We start from the raw sequence: 16928 nt of genomic DNA, 5'->3' as shown, positions 1-16928 counted from the left end.
ATATATATATATATATATATGTTTTGTTTTTTGGTTTTTTTTTTGTACCAGGGATCAAACTTGGGTCCTTGAGGTGGCACCACTGAGCTAAATCCCTGACAACATGATTACATTTTAAATAAAGATTTTCCAATCATCACAAAAATGTTAATGGAGTAGAAGAACGTGGTTCTCTTTAGTGCTATTCAGTATGTTTGGCATAAATACTCACAATACTTGTCTTCCTACTTGACTTCAGATTCTACTTGAGGAAACTGTGAAAGATTTACTCACTCCACTTTTGTTAGAAAGTATGGAAATATTTGTGCATGGGAACTTTCATTGCATGCTAGAATGGAAATTCATGGGGGAGGAGGGGGAAACCATTTCATTTTATTGCCTAAGAGCTGTTGATATTCTCCCGGCTTCTTTCAAAGGCATCTTTCATGCCACACAGGCAAACTGTAGCTGGTGAAGGAATAGAAAGAATGCTTCTCACATGTGTCAATCTCAGCAAACTTGCACAGCAGCTGTGCTAGGTAGTGATGAGGATAACCACAGGACCCAGTTGCTGGGTTTTGTGTGGTGGAAGACACAACTGGCTCTCTCGGGGGATCACTTTGTTGGAGATTGCAGCAATAATGCATCCCCACTGTTGCTATTGGATATTGTGACCGTGTAGTACAAAATTGGTGCCAGATAAAATCAGAAAGTAATAAAAAGCAAGAAAACTCACAGATTTGTTTTAAGCCTTAAAGTGAGAAACTAAAACAAACGTTCTGGGCTTGTTGCATTCACTTGTAAGGAAAAGGAGACAGAAGAAGGGATATCTTTAATGCATGAAACTTATGGGACATTTAGTCTTTTCATTTGAAAACCATTTGGGTGTATTGAGGAATAAAGTTGCAGAGTAGGCATGTTCCAACCTTTATTTACTACTTTTAGTAGAAAGGATTTTCCCCCCTCTGAAGTACAAGAAGCCAGAGTTTTCTGTGCAAACGAAACAGGCGTTGCAAGAATCAGATTCACTTTGGACGACTCTTCACATTCCAAGTCATCATTGCATTAGGCATCACAATTCCATCTCTGGTTGATGGGCAGAAAAAGTGGGCAGCTTGCCAGGTAGACGTTTCCATGACTCCCAGCCCCCAAAGGTGATGCGTTTTTCAGCTAATTCAATGAAGAGTGGGCTGAACTTTGGGTCTAAACGAGACAATAGCTGCCTTCGCAGTATCAGCAGAATGGTTGATGGGAATGCACTCTACATTTGGCAGAGAATCATGTGACCTTACGACTGAGATTTTGTGATGGTGCCAACGGAGACTTGGAAAGCAGCAACGGTCCTGACTTTTTTCTTTTTTTTCTAGCGTGGCTCAGAAAATGGTGGATCTTAATACTTGACTTTAGCCAGACTCAGCAAGCAACTGAGCTTTGAAGCACAACTTCGCCTTTATTCTGGGTTTTTGGCAGGCCACCAGGAGGCTGTCCCTTTCACGCCTGATAAATTCTGCTGCTTATGTCCAGAGAGAGAGAGAGAGAGAGAGAGAGAGAGAGAGAGAGATAATAACAGAATATTGAAGCATAACAAGTGAATCCTAAAATTGTATGTTTTTTGTTTTGTTTTTTAGTCTTTACTGACTTTTTAAATGTTAATGTGCTTCTTTTTTCCTTGCTGAAGAATCCAAGTAGTTGGGTTATTTATTTATGTATTTTTTGGTTTCTAATGAACAGGCATTTGAACTGGGCAAACAGGACGACAGCAGCAGTGAGTATGAGATCATTGCAGCCCTGTAGCAAACTGGCATCCTGCCTTTTCACCACTTTGGTTCGGGAGACAAACGTGTACAATCCTCATTTTTAAAGTCAGCACAGCCTGGAAGGATTCCTGGTCTCTCCCACCTTCTACCATTCTGCTGCCGGTGACGGCAAGGATTGGTGCAGTTTCTGTGCAGTGCTTTGTGCCTGGAATACCGAGAAGGAAGAAAAAGAAGATAAGCCCTCTGGTTCTTCTTTTTAAAGAAATAACAGGATCCCTGAAGAAAAAAAAATCCGAGTTTGTTTTACTACATGCAAGAGTTCTGAAAAAGAGAGAGAAAGAGAGACGCTCCTGCTCAAAAACAAAAACAAAACAAAACAAAAATCCAATCCAAAAAACAAACAAACAAACAAAAAGCAAACATTGGCTTACATAACTGCAGAGACATCGGGCTTTCTAAAGCAGCTTTTTAAGGCAACATAATCAAATGAGCCTTCTTTATTTTTACTATTTCAAAAAATATGGCATGATTAGCAATACATTGCACTTGGTGAAATCGCACCTTTCATAACAGGTATAACTTTTTGTTATTTCTTTTTAAGCCTACTGTTATATAAAAGAAGATCCTTGAACTTTCGATTTATTCTTATTTAACTCATCACCCACTTTACTCTAAACTTTTTCTTTTACTTTCTTACTCTAACCCTAAAGTAAAAATATAAAAATCTCTATGAAAATGTTTTTTTAAAATTTTTGCTACACACAGAAGTTCTTTTAGAAGACACTAATGTGTCATCTATGCTTTTTATGTCCAGCATTTGTTTTGCTAAGAAACGTGAGTGTTTAGATCTTGTTGTTAGAGAAAGTAAAATCTTTCATGTGTTTCGCAATTTGGAATGTGAAAGAAGAAATTTTTTGAACTTCTGAAATCATACTAAAATATGATTCTGGATCATACTAAAATATGCATTTGAGAAAAGTTATACTTAAATTATTTACAAGGATTTTAGTAGCACAAAAACAGGGATGAAAAGATCATGTTCTCAGTTGCTAAGTGGAAAAGAAGCTTGTTTCTTAATAATGCTCTTTTAAAAATACATTTAAAAAGAAGTATTTGTCCAAGAGCAGTTGCAAAGGAAATTGGAAATACCCATTAAATATTTTGTGGAAAAGTACATACAAACTCGTATTAAGTTCAAAACAACATATTGGCTCAGCACATAGCTGCATTGCATCCTAATTATTTGTAAAAGTAAGTTGCTAAGCAATTTAAGCATTTTATAACAAAATGCAGTTTTGCCTAGTTCCATGTGAAAAGATTAGCAATGCATCCTGTTTATTTTAGTTTTGATAAAAATGTTTCTAAAGATGTATAAAATTGTTCAAAGAGAAAATGCTTTTTAGAAATACAGCAGGTATCAATGAAGTCTATATTTTCAAATTATTGAGTGGTGCTATATTTTATATAAAACAATAAATTTTATTCAAACTATTATACTCTTAAAATATTATTGTATTATGTTAAAAGTATGTAGGAGAAACAAAGAGAACTATAGAAATGCTGAATTCTGTCTTCTATTTCGTTCTTCTCTGAGGAATTTATGGGAAATTACAAAAACCTTATGTACTGGTAACATTTAAATAAAATATTTCATTATATTTATTGTTACTGTTAGCTAAGTATTTACAGAATAGCTGATTCTTTCATGGTGCCTCAGCTAATGGAAAGTCAACTTTCAAAGGCTTAATTAATATTGATAAAATGTTTTCATGTTTCAAGATCCTTTAGTTTCAAAATATGATTTTAGATTTTATTTCTAGAAGTCATTAATCTCTATACTCTTAATTATCTTATTAAGCTCCATGCCAAAATCAAATCTCTTCAGCTCTCACTACTTCATTGTGTTAAATCTAGTCGCTTTTTAAAGAACCTTCCTCCTTTCACTTTCAAAACTGTTCCTGTTAAAACAACACTAACCAAAATGAATGCATAAATGTAAGCTATGAAACCACAGCATATGTCACAGGAGTGACTTGGGTGGGGCCCTATGAGTCTTCCAAGCCTATATTTTTTAATACTTTAGAAAGATTTTCCCATTTTGGTATTGTATTTTCTTCTCGATCATCTACCTTCGTTCCCACCATCCATTCAGGTCCTTCTCCTATATAGCAGTTGTCTGATATTTCTCCTTTTGTGGTTGTTTTAGGGAAAAACTTAAAATGGATATGAGAAGTGAAGAAAGTGATCATAGGAGAAAAATCATCTCAGGTAAAAATAAAAAGCAAAAGATCAATTATATGTGCACTTTTAAAGAAAAAACATTTTTTCACTGTTTAGTTATAAAATAATTCATACTTTTAATGAATTTAGCTGATGGAGATTTTAATTTATAGTTTTCATTTGAGATTTTATGTGCTATCTTTATAACAAAATTTTCCTGAATATAAGATTAATGTCCTGTCTGCATCACTTTGAATATATATCTGTTTATACATTCATGCAACATAGGTAAAATATGGTTGAATAGAAAACTAAAAAGAAATTAGGTTTTCCATTTGTTGTACCATATAAAGGAAGTGAAATCTGGGTGAAGGAAATAATATGGTTCTTTTTAAAATCTTTTTGTATGGGTCTACTATGATAGCAAAACCAAAACATACATTCTTACAGTGATAAAAAAACAATGTTATCCTTTATTTCACATAGAAATTCATAAAAATAAGTTGAAATATTTTACTATAATTTAAAATATGGCTGAAGATTATTTAACTTTTTAATAAGTATGAGAAAATTTTGAAAGTAAATAATGGTGAAAAATTATGTAGACCAAATTATCTGTATGAAGTCTATAAAACACATTTAATTTTATTTATTTCAAAGCACACAAAATCATAATTACTATGTTGTATTATTTTTCACAATGAAGATATGATTAAGAAAAGTTAAGTGATTATAGATATGAGTGAAACAATTGTACAACTTATAATTTTGTTGCAGTTGAGCTTAGAATCTTAAAAAAGTCTATGTGCTTGGCTTTAACGTTTACTCATTTGTTTGCTGTTGTCTGGTGGTTTAATTTTTTTTTTTAAAAAGGAATGCATTTTTGACCAACCTGTTGACCAGATGAGAATTATATGTAGGCACATATTTTGTTTTAAATATACCTTTTAAAAATAGATTTAAATATATTTTTCTCATGAGATAAAATATCCTCTCTGATGTAATACATCTGGAGTATAAGTGTTAGCACGGAATATCAGTAATGATATTGTTAAAATGCCACTGATTTTAGTTCTCTGGTTTTAATTCATTCAAATATTGTAAATTTTAGTTTTATTCTGACTATACACTTATGTGAGTTCCTTTGAGATTTGTAGTATCTTTCTATGTTCTTTGCTCAAGTTATTTGTTTTATTAAAAAATACATATTATCAATTTTTAAAAGCTGGTTTCTAAAGCTTTAAAAGAATCAAAATGAAAATTTTAACTTAAGTGCAATTAATTTAATAAGTTGTTTTTAATTATAAACATACTGCATCATGGTTTACAATTATATAATTTATGTGTATGTATGGGTTCTTTTTTCTTTTAATACCTTGTTTTTGACTAGAATAGTTTGATTCCAAAATATTGATCATTTTTGAAAAAGCAATCTGAAAAATTTTCAGTAAATATTTTTAAATCCTCACATATATATAAAAATCTATATTTAATTTAGCATATTTATAAAGGCCTTTAACAGGTATATAGGGCCTTATAGTTCAGTATTTAAAACATCCATACGAAAAGATTAATAGTGTTATGTTTTGCTCCTAAATTGTGTTAGATATATACAGCAAATTCTACGATAATAGGCAGCCATGCAAGATGTTGCCCATTGGCATAAACCCGTAGATCCGATCTTGTGGTGAAGTGGATGGCACAAGCTCGCTTCTATGGGTCTGTGTCAGTGTGGTAATCTGACAAAATACTATACACAGTGTTTATTAATAAAATTTCAACAAATTCTTGTTAGGCTCCAGTTTATTATATAGTCTTGAAGTAATTGTGTTTTCCATGTATATATTAACCCTCATCTATTTTACAAGGCAGACTGTGATAGTAGACCACTTGGAAATATTTATAACACAGCCATTCAAGTTTGATTTCAAGTGCAATAAACTGCTTTAGAAAGCTGATTTTTTTTTAACAAAAGTATATGAATCAAGACCTTAATATATCCAGTTCAGAAACTTCAGTGCATACTTCCATGGTTAATGCAGCTCATCAATTTCAATAAGAAAGTAATTATTTATTATATGTTGCCATGGAGCCTATTTCTCCTGGAAAATAAAGTTGAGTGCTACTGGCTTTTAATATTATTAATTGCTAGTTGAACAGGAAAGGTGTAAGAATGCATGTTATGACCTATGCTAGAAACCCAAGAGGTTAGCATGGTCCTATGAGACATATTTTAAGTGTCTTGGTAAAATGTTAGCATATTATATCTACATCCTTGCCAAGCCCTTAGGTATATGGCCACCATATTTGGAGGAGCTGACTGAAGATAAGATAAGGAGTTTGAAGCAACATTGGAAGCTGTGTGCATCCGGGTTGAGGTAGTAGGTTGTATGGTTTAGAGTTATACCCTGGGAGTTAACTGTACAACCTTCTAGCTTTCCTTGGAGCACACTTGAGCCATCGAGGAACTCTTCATCATTTTAATCTGACTGGGTAAATTTCTGTGTAAGGAAGTAATGTGTCATGAATATTTTAGACAATTTGTTTGATTTTTAAGAATATATGTAAATTGTCATTTTAGCCTTAATTATTACACTATTCCATTTGCATCTCTTCAGAGCAATGGCATAAATGTTATCTCTAATAAATTAGTGCTCTATTTTGAAACATTTTAAAGAACTGATTGGTAGTGACTTTAAACTGTACTACTGTGAGGCCTATTTCATCTATAAATTCACAAATTTTGGCATTTAGTCTTCAAAATTAATCACTGGCCTATTTTTACTGGCTACTTGCTATCTTAAAAACAAACAAACAAAAGGGCCTGTTGGCATGTACCTGTGGTCACAGCGCTTATGGGAGGCTTGAGCAAGAGGATTGCAAGTTCAAGCCTAACCTGGGCAACTCAGTGAATTAGGAGATCCTTCTATCAAAATAAGACCCCCCAAAAAAGTTTGTCATATTAGTAACTCCCATAGCACTTTAACTGAACTTTTCGTATGACACATCACTTTCTACCTTATTTATGGCTATTTATGTGCTTGTTTTTTTTTTTCCATACTAGACTGTAAGCCCCTTGAGGGCAGTCTATGCCTTATTTTTCATTGTATCCTTTTCAGTGTGGTACACATCATATTCCGTAGATATTTATTGGAACAGTGAATGGCATAAAAGTTCTCATTTTTTGGTGAGTTTCTATTGAACTTACTGAATGAATTACAACAGTAGTCAGAATCTAAGTATTGTTTATTGGCCCTTAAAATTGCAGTAATTTAGTTCCCAGAGTGTTCTGCATCAGTAAAGGATATAGCTTGATTTTTTAATGTGAGTATGTTGACTCATCCTAGGCATAGAATTTAAATTTAGAACTTTTTCTCTGGTGTAAAAAGAATAAAACTAATTTATTTTATTAATTAGTTTATTACAGTTTGTAATTTCAAATACCTCTATTTCCAGATAGTTATTTTTCTTTTAGCATCAATTTCCTTTAATAATTATTTTATATTCACATGTATATAGTATAAATTTTAAAATTATATTTTCTCATCTCTCTCATGTGTATTTCTGTTATATTTAACCTTTATATTTGTACAGCTATCTATGTTGAATAAACTAGAAACAACCAAACAAGACATGTTAAGGACTTAATATTAAATAATAATATATACTTTAAAAATTTGAACACATTTTTGTTTAAAAGAATGCTATTACAATATGCTTTATCTTATAAGACAGATGGGTCTTTTGAGAATCCAGTTTGCTGACAACTTAAGCAGCAGTTAGTGTTACAATTTGTGGATGGCACTATATCTTATATGATCATCTTCCAGCTACAGAATTAGGTTTCAGCATTATAACTTTAATTTATAACTTGAAATTTGAAACATGAAAATGGCAAATACAAGCAGAAATTACACAAATCTCAAGATCTTGGTTATGTGGAGATTAGCTTTCTAGAGTACTCAGGCATTCAACATTTCTCAGTCTCAACACCTCAGTTTCAACAATGGTATAAAACAAGGAACCTCTAGATCCCCAATATGTAGAATATGTAGTCTTAGAAAGTTAAGTACCAATAATTTAAAACAAAGTATTTTATTATTATTATTATTATTATTAAATTTTTTTAGAAAAGTAAAACTGTTAGTGCCAATTAAAGGAAAAATTTTACAAGGACCAATCAAGAAGCAATGAATGAGAGAAAGAAAATACACACACAAAGGAGACATGAAGAAAGAGAAGGAAAAGTGGTTCATGACAAATAGAAGTGGCATTGTGTCATGTGATGTCAGTTCAACGCAAAGGTGGAAAGGACAGACAACAGAGGGATAAGTTATATCTATGCAATAGTTTAACCCTTGAGAACCAAAGACCTTTTTCTTAGATGCGCGTGTGTTTGTACATGTTCATGTGTGTGTGTCTCTCTGTGTATATGTGCATGTGTTTATAGATTTGAGCCCTAGTCACAGACACATTAATAACCTAGATAGAATACTATTGCCAATAAATGTCTATTTCCATGGAACACATTACAGTTAAATACTACAAAGGTCAACTATGATATGCAGCATAAGGGTGATCTTATAGAAATTCTATAACATCATTGAGTCTCTTGTATACCATCTAAAGTAAATTGGTGTTATAAAACAAATTCTGAATTGTAATGAAGATTTAACTATGATTCATTGTATTACTCATGTAGAAATCATAAGAAAAATTCTGAAAAGCATAGGATATAGTATTAAGGAAGAAAAACATTTAAACTTTTGTGTAGTCACAGGCAACTCATATTTTTGCCTTTGATTCACAATAAATTTTGCTTAGCAACTACAAGGGTTATTGAAATTACTATAAATTTATGAGTAAATTGTAAACTGTACGTAAACAAATTGAAAGACTTTTTTAATGAAAAATATAAGATCTAGGACCACTGCTGATATCAATTAGAAATAGTTCAACTATGTCTAAGAAACGGACAGGAATCATAAATCTAGAGTACTGGTGTTCACTTATGAGGGTCAACTATCCAGAATGAATAACTCCCTTAGAAATTTAAATAGTAAATTTTTTAATATCAGGGGAAGTGTAGTAATTTTAAAAAGTTAAATAACAGTGAATCATACTCTACTAATACTTATTTTAGGACACTAAACTGGATATATTTTTCTGTTCATCGTTGTTGATTTACCTTAAATACTGTGTAGGATAAGGAAGGAAAAGTTAGACTGGGAAGGAAGGTGGAAGGAAAGAAAAATAAAACTTAGTACTAAGCAATAGATAGAGCTTTCTGAGAAAAGTCCAATTTAGTTCATAATACTACAAACTGAACTGGCCAGAAAAACTAGGCGGGAATCAGATAAATTACTTGGCAATTGAAGTGAGACTTCTTGAAAATTATCCAGCAGTATATGAACTATGTTATTAGAATAAATGAGTCATTTTCTGTAAATAATCATTTAGTTCCTCTTACTGCCTATTATCAAATGCTGACTCATGAGCATAGGTAATTCCCCAAATGATGTGATATAAAATTACATCGTGCTGAGCATTATTTCACATTCAGACTTAGTTTCTCTGCAACAGCTTATGAGCCTAACTCTCAGGGAAGCTGACCTTTGGGGCCTATGTTAGGCCCCCAAATGCTCTTTGAGAGTGCTTGTAAAAAAACATTAGGTGAACATTTTAACACAGTAGGAGAGTTTTATTCCTTATTTTGATTTCTATTGCCTGGAAAAAATTGTTATCTGATATGATGGTATTTTTTGTTCTTGTTTTTTTGTTTTTGTTTTTGGTACTGGGGATGGAACTCTGGACCTTGTGCTTGTGAGGCAGGCAGCGTAACCACTGAGCTAAATTCCTGGCCCACATGATCATATTTTTAACATGAAAATATCATGTTCATCCACAAAGAGTTTACTGGTCACCAAAAGATTTTTATCAGTTTTGAATCCTCAAAGCCATTATAACTTTCATTCCTACAGTGTTTTCTATGACTTTCATGTGTAGTAATTATATGCATCTAGAGGAATTGTGACATCCCTTTATAACTTTTGTAATACAGATGCTTAACTGAATAGGAATTGACTTGATGCCTGCTTGTTGAATTGAACTGTAGGTCATTTAAAGGAAGAACACTTCATACTTTACCATAATAACCTTTGATTCTGTAAAGCCTTATGTTAGACATTTCTAAACTCTCCGGAATCTATTATACTCTTAGGCATGTTCTAGGAGCATCTGAAAATTCTACAGACCAGTCTCAACTAAGCTTATGAGGTCTTGGAAGTCAATTATAAAATTAATCACTATTATTTATAATAAATCTAAGCCCCTAATGTACCCAATATCCTTTTTAGATAATGTTCAGTTTATAGAACAGATCATCTTCCACAAGGCCAAACCAAAGACCACCATATTTGATGTTTCTGCCATCGTACATCTTGTCGTTACGGTCAAACTTCACACTTCTATCTGGTCAATGACCTATCAAGAAGATTTTTTTTCATCTGGTACCAGGGATAGAACTCAGGACCTTGCACTTCCAAGGCAGACACAGTGCCACTGAGCTAAATCCCCAGACCCAAGAAGAAATATTTTATAATTGCTGTAAATAGTTTTTTACCTAGTTCCCAGTTTCAATTTGTTTGACAAATTTAAGAAAATGATTAAAAAGTTAAGATATGTTATGTGCATGTACAAATTCCCCATAATGAATGTAATCATTTTGTTTTGTAAACATTTACTAAAAATTAAAAAAAGAAAATAGATAATAGTTTTACTTTTGCAAAACAAAAACATATTACTATAAAACATAGTAATTCACCTTCAAACTAAAGTATGATAAAAATATAATTTTAATTATTTAAAATGAACTCCATTCTTTCAATAATTTCTTTTTTTTTTGGTACTGGGGATTGAACTCCAGACCTTTTGGTTGCGAGGCAGGTGGTGGCGTGACTAAGCTAAATCCCCGCCCACCCTTTCAATAATCTCTCACTAAGTACAATTGTACTCTTATTCTTTTAAGCATCAAGAGAAAGTTATCTACCTTTGGTTCCACCCTGTTATTTTTCCTCCTTGCAGAATACTTCTTCAGGGCAAATGAATATGGCCTAGCAGCTGGTGATCTATCTTAAGTCAAAAAGGCAAAACTGAATTGGTTAGTTTGGTAGTATTGTGTTGCTTGGGAGAATTAAAGGTAATGTAAAATGATCAGCATAACTATGTCCAACTTTAGGATTCACTTGCCCATGGTCCCCTTGAGTCATGGAAGATATCACTGTGTAAAATGCCTTAGCAAGGATTATGAATTTAAAGAACTCTGAGTAATGAGTGGGTCCTGTAACAAGGCAGACGTTAAGTCAAAGTGAAATAATGTAGACTATGGTAGACAAAGAAACCATTGTTACTTTTAAGATTTTCCAAATGACTTTGCCAGTGATTGTAAATTTGGCTTTCAAAGGCAACCAGTTTTCCATTCTGATATGAAGCCATCACATAGTATTAAAAAAAAAAAAAAAAAGAGAGTGCTAATCTGTTCCTATGATGAACCTAGCAGAAAATTTTATCAGAGAACTAGATAATTTTTAGGGTACCTATGATACTTTCAAACCATTTTAGAGAATATAAAATACATTAATATGCTGATACTTTTTTTTTTCAAATAGTTCATGGTATTCTAAATATTTCCTTACATTTATTTCACTAGAAAAGTATTTATTGTTTAATGAACTATTAGCATTATGTTAATGTTTTTAAATGAAAGAAGGGTAGTAATAATAATAGTTTAATAGTTCTTAATAGTTTAAGTTTTCCATGTGTATCTAGTCCTAAATACATAAAACAACATTTTAAAAATTATTCCAGGTCCAGGGATTTAGCTCAGTGATGCTGTTGCCTGTCTCGCAAGTGCAAGGACCTGTGTTCATTCCCCGGTCCCCACAAACAATTAAAAATAAATAAATAAATAAATTTCTTCTTTCCAAGTAACTAAAGCTCTGAGTAGATGAATATGTGTCATTTTCAAGACAGTAAAAACCAAAAGGTTTTCAAAAGTAAAGTCATGTTGCTTATTGCATTATAATTAAGAGACCACTTAGGCATAAATTTGGGAATAGGTCAGGTTTCCATCCATTAATTTTTAATATAACTCAATCCAATTAATTTAACCTTGGAAAATAGAAATGACAAAATGAATTATGAAAATACTAAATTTCTAGTAATATAAAGCACATTGTGTGTGATTGCAGTTTGGCTATGTGTAATAGAAGTTTTCCTAGTTAATATAATTGTGATTAGTAGTTAATGCATAAATATTGTAAAATTTTAAAATTATAAAAATTAGTACATTTATACAGTATTATTTTGTTTGAATTTAAACACTTGATCATTTATTTATTCTTAAATATTTTTATGTAGCCCAGGACTATTTTTGTGTTGCAGACTTTCATCTTCTTTCTTTTAGTAAATCCTATAATATATTATCTATGATTTCTAATTTTTGATTGCTTTATGACTGTCTGTAAGTACAACTTCCTTGAAAAGAAATCTATCAATAGAATAATTTTTCTCACTTTTTAAATCTTTTATAATGTTTACCTACATAGAATTCTATAGTATCTTGAAAGTGAATTTTTTCTTTTGAAAATAGTTAACTTGAAGATATTGAAATAGAACAATCCTTTAAACTCTTTTTATACCCAGGTTTCAATTCATTTATCACATTTAATTAAATCCTTTAACTTTATATAAGTTTAACTGAACTGACGTAAACTGGTTTGGGAACAAACATAAGTGACTTCAGCCTAGCATTAAAAATCACTTGATGGAAGGCTGCCTACCGTGTACAAGGCCTGGAGTTCACTTTTTACCATCAATCAGTTTAATGGGAGTGAAAACATGAACTTTTTCGTTTTAGATATTTCTTAGGCGATATAAATGTTTTCTCTGCATCACCTAAAGCAAAAGCTACTAGTTATACACATGTAGCTGTCTAGCAGTGGAAACGTAGTACAAGTGAAAGAAGGAATTTTGCATTTTAGCTAATTAAAATTTACACGAGTGCATAAGACCAATAACTTATGTATCAGACTTAACTTTCATTTAGAAGAGTGGAGCATCTGTTGAATATCAGAAAATTCACTAAGTGATAAATGGTTAAAATATTTCCTCTGTAGCTGAAATAAGATTTAGGGAAAGAGTGTCTTAGGAAACTTGAATTGGAGTGCAGTTTGTTTTATTTTTTATTATTATTTTTATTCGAGTGTCGGTTTAGTATGATGAAATTTAAAAACTACTTAAAAGTTTAAAAATCAGTAAGTAGAAACTACACAGGTTTGTGATTCGTTTGTAACAGTTTGATGTAAACCTAATTAGAAAGTAATGATACTGCTCCTCACACTGACCCCCCCCACATTAAATAGTTCTAATTTGGGGATCATAGAATGAAGTTAATTCCCTGGTGTATTTGAATTATTTAAAATGTTGCAAATGCATGCATTCATCTTTGTAATAAAAAGTCCCAACTCTTCTGATTTTTCATAAAAGTCCATAATTTCCCGAAAAGTTAGGAATAATTACATGAAGTTCCTTTTTAATACCTTTTTCAGGTTTCAGAAGTTAATTCTGGTAGAATTGAAAGCCTTCTTTACAAACGCTATGAATTTGTCATTTAGTTATCCATCAACATAAATTTCACATGAGAATATTAGCAAAAATTAGAAAATTCTGCTGTTTTTTTAAAAATTATGTTTTTAGGTATTCTTGTTCCCTTTGTGGTGTGTGTGTGTGTGTGTGTGTGGTACTAGGGATCAAACTCACATGTTCTCTGCCACAGAGATACAGCCTCAGACCTCTTTGTTTTTATTTTACAACAGGAATTCACTAAATAGCCCAGGCTGGTTCTTTTTTAACTTTTATTAATTTTATTGGTTATTCCATGTATACAATATAATGACATTCATTGTCAGAAATTTGTACCTTTACATAATCGATCTTGGTTCTTATTTTTCCCCATTCCCCTGCTCTCCCTTCAACCCCTCCCTCCCCGTCTACAAAGACTTTGTTTCCATTATTTTCATTTTCTCATATGATCCCATTCCTTTCTTTCCTTCCCACTACCCCTCCTGTGTCCCTTTCCTCTGTGTCTTTGAATTGGCTATCTTCCTGCATTAGTCTCCTGTGTAGCTGGGATCATATACATTAGGCACCATGTTCGACTTTCCCATTTCGCGAGTATTTTTGCTTATTTACTACAAATTTAAAACATGTCAGTTCTTGTAATGGTATTAGTTTTCATGTAAAAGTGAGAAAGCCAGCTTGGTATGGTGGCATATGCCTGTATTCTCAGCATTCTGAGGGAATACGGCAGGAGGAGTTCAATTATAGTCTAAGTGATTTAGTAACTTAGCAAGACCCCATCTCCAATTAAAAAACAAAAAAGTTCTGGGTATATAACTCAGTGCAAAAGCCCTTGGTTCAATCCCCATTCTCTCTCTCTCTCTCTCTCTCTCTCTCTCTCTCTCTCTCTGTGTGTGTGTCTCTCTCTCTCTCTGTCTCTCTCTCTCTCTCACACACACACACACACACACACACACACACAGTGAGAAAACCATGGTGGTCAGGAATTTATATACATACTGTACATTCCCTAAAGCATATAAATAGTAACTCTTAGAACTGAAACAGATGTGTCTTTCACCTAAAGCATTTCATTTCAACTACCTTGTTCTGGTGAGATGCTCAGCACCTTGAAGACTGTAAGTACCCACACAATTTGAAAGTAAAATTTGTTCCAATTCATTTAGAATGAAAGTGTACTTTTGCAGGTTCAGTTGGCCAGCTGTTCTGTAGTTTCTAGAGATTATTTCTAGACCATTTAGACAGCAATCCAAGAAAAGTTCAATGAATTCTTTTCTGTGTCTGATTTTCAGAAATATCAAATGGTACAAAGTTGCTAAAGCTATCAGAAAACAAGAAGTATATTTTCTTCTAACTCAGTATGTATCAGTTCAGTGTGGTAAAATGGATTAAAATAAATCCTGGGCAACATCTCTTAGTCATCTTTGTCATGATTTATATTTTTAAAAGTCCAAAATATTTGGAAACATAAGAGTATTGCAAACCTGGCCACATAGAGTAAAGTACTTGAGATTAACTGAATGCTGTTTGGGAAGCATCTAACACTTTTGCTGACATAAACTAGGATTCAGAAAGCTCACTTTTTCTTCCTTGGTCCTCTAATGCTATTAGCTTGACTTTTTGCTTATTATTTCCTTCTTTGTCTTACATTGCAGATTAAACTGTAATCACAATGAATGACTATTTTCCATACTCCGGGTTTGAACTCCAGCCTAGGAATCAGGTTATCCTTGAATTTCCAGCAAGTCTGACTCAACCATGTCTAAAAAAGATAACCTTTTCATCAGTACTTAGTGATTTTCATTTGAAAGTATAAATTATAACACTAATCAATATTACAAGTTTTTTGTAAGATTTAAAGTATTATGAGGGGGTGAAGGGAGGGCTGGGGAATGGGGAAAAGTAAGAACCAAGATAAGTCATGTAAAAGTACAAGATCCCAGTGATGAATGTAACTGTATTGTATACCTAAAATGCCCCAATAAACTTAATAAAAATTAAAACTAAAGTATTATATGCATACAGTATAATATATTGTTAATTTATTAAAGATCCTACTAGTCCACTGCTGCAGACATTATATAGACAGAGCCAAATGCAGGAAACCTAGAGCAATGATTGATTTTTTTCTGAGACCTTATCTTTGTCTTCTAAACAGCATGGCATTGCTGCCTGGATTTGCTATTTTGAATAGACCACATTTCGGATAGACCTTTCATAACCTTTCAGGTTATGAGAGACAATAAAACTCTCATTTTTCCCTTCTAAAATTATGGTCCCTCTTCATGTCTCTGAACTTAATTCTCTTCCCTGTTGTGTCATGATTATTTTGAACATGTGAGCAATCTTTTCACTATTGTGTGCATGCAGACAGAGTGACATGATAAATTGCTATTGTCTAAATTTTACTATCTCTAAACTACGGCTAATGATCCATTCCTGTTACCCTAACCTAAACTAACAAGAAAATAAAACTACAAGATGTAGGGGAGAAAAACATCAGCGTCAGCATTAAGCCACTTAAACTTATCCACCAGAAATTTTATAAGACCCTCCAGAGAAGAAGTGGGAATGTAGTCTTCATTCCAGGGGAAAAGGATGTCTCTCTCAGTCTTTTTGTCTTTCCCTCTGCCTTTCAATCTCATTTCTTGGCTCCCTCTCCCTACCATTCCTCCCCTCTTTCTGTCTCCCTCCTTCTCTCCTCCAGTCTTCCTTTTTAGATCTTGCTTGTATTTCTCTTGTTTCATTCTTTAAGTGTGTGTTTTCATGTATGCGGGTGAATTAGATTTTCAGATCTGGTCAAGTGCCAAAAATAAGAAGATTGTATAGTACTAGATAAATGGATGAATTTTTGGATTAATTAACCAATTATGGATAGCAGCACCAGAAATGTAGATTTTTAGTTCAAACAAAACTGAAGTTAACTACATTGTAAATGATATTTGAATAGTTGTGGAGTTTAGTCATCATGGTTTTGTTACTGGAGTTCTGAAGGGCTGAGCATTTCTCCTAGAGATTCTTTCCATCTTCTTGTTAGGTTAATGGATGCTGTCTATATCCCCCTTCTGATATCAAGATATAGGACTTCCTATCAGAAACCTTCACGATCTTGTGCCAGAACTGAAGATACATAGCATTTTCTCAATGATACCAGGTACAGGGCTTGGAAGCTGTTCTGAGAATGTGTCCTGGATCTCTGTGATTAACAGGTCATGCCATTTTGCCACACACTAATCTCCTACCCCAATTTGGTGATGTCATAGAAAGCTAGATCAGTCTTATAAGTTTTTCTTAACTTTTTATGTACTGTTTTTTTTTTTTTTTTTTTTTTTT

General features: G+C 32.6%; 1 long non-coding RNA gene across 2 annotated transcripts in view; it reads left to right on the top strand.

Moving 5' to 3' along the window:
* Positions 1-16928, top strand: part of LOC104877254 — a 184987-nt gene that overhangs the window by 96239 nt on the left and 71820 nt on the right. Inside the window, exons 1-3 of one of the 2 annotated variants that reach the window (XR_004518782.1) lie at positions 1284-1582; positions 1711-2309; positions 3943-4004. This is a non-coding gene — a long non-coding RNA (uncharacterized LOC104877254). Of the gene's footprint in view, positions 1-1283; positions 1583-1710; positions 2310-3942; positions 4005-16928 lie in introns of those variants that run through there. The other variant, XR_004518781.1, reaches the window with a different exon arrangement.

The sequence above is a fragment of the Fukomys damarensis genome, unplaced genomic scaffold, assembly GCF_012274545.1.
Source record: "Fukomys damarensis isolate Sample0158 unplaced genomic scaffold, DMR_v1.0_HiC HiC_scaffold_24, whole genome shotgun sequence".
NCBI lineage: Eukaryota > Metazoa > Chordata > Mammalia > Rodentia > Bathyergidae > Fukomys > Fukomys damarensis.
This window is presented reverse-complemented; position numbering and strand designations above follow the sequence as displayed.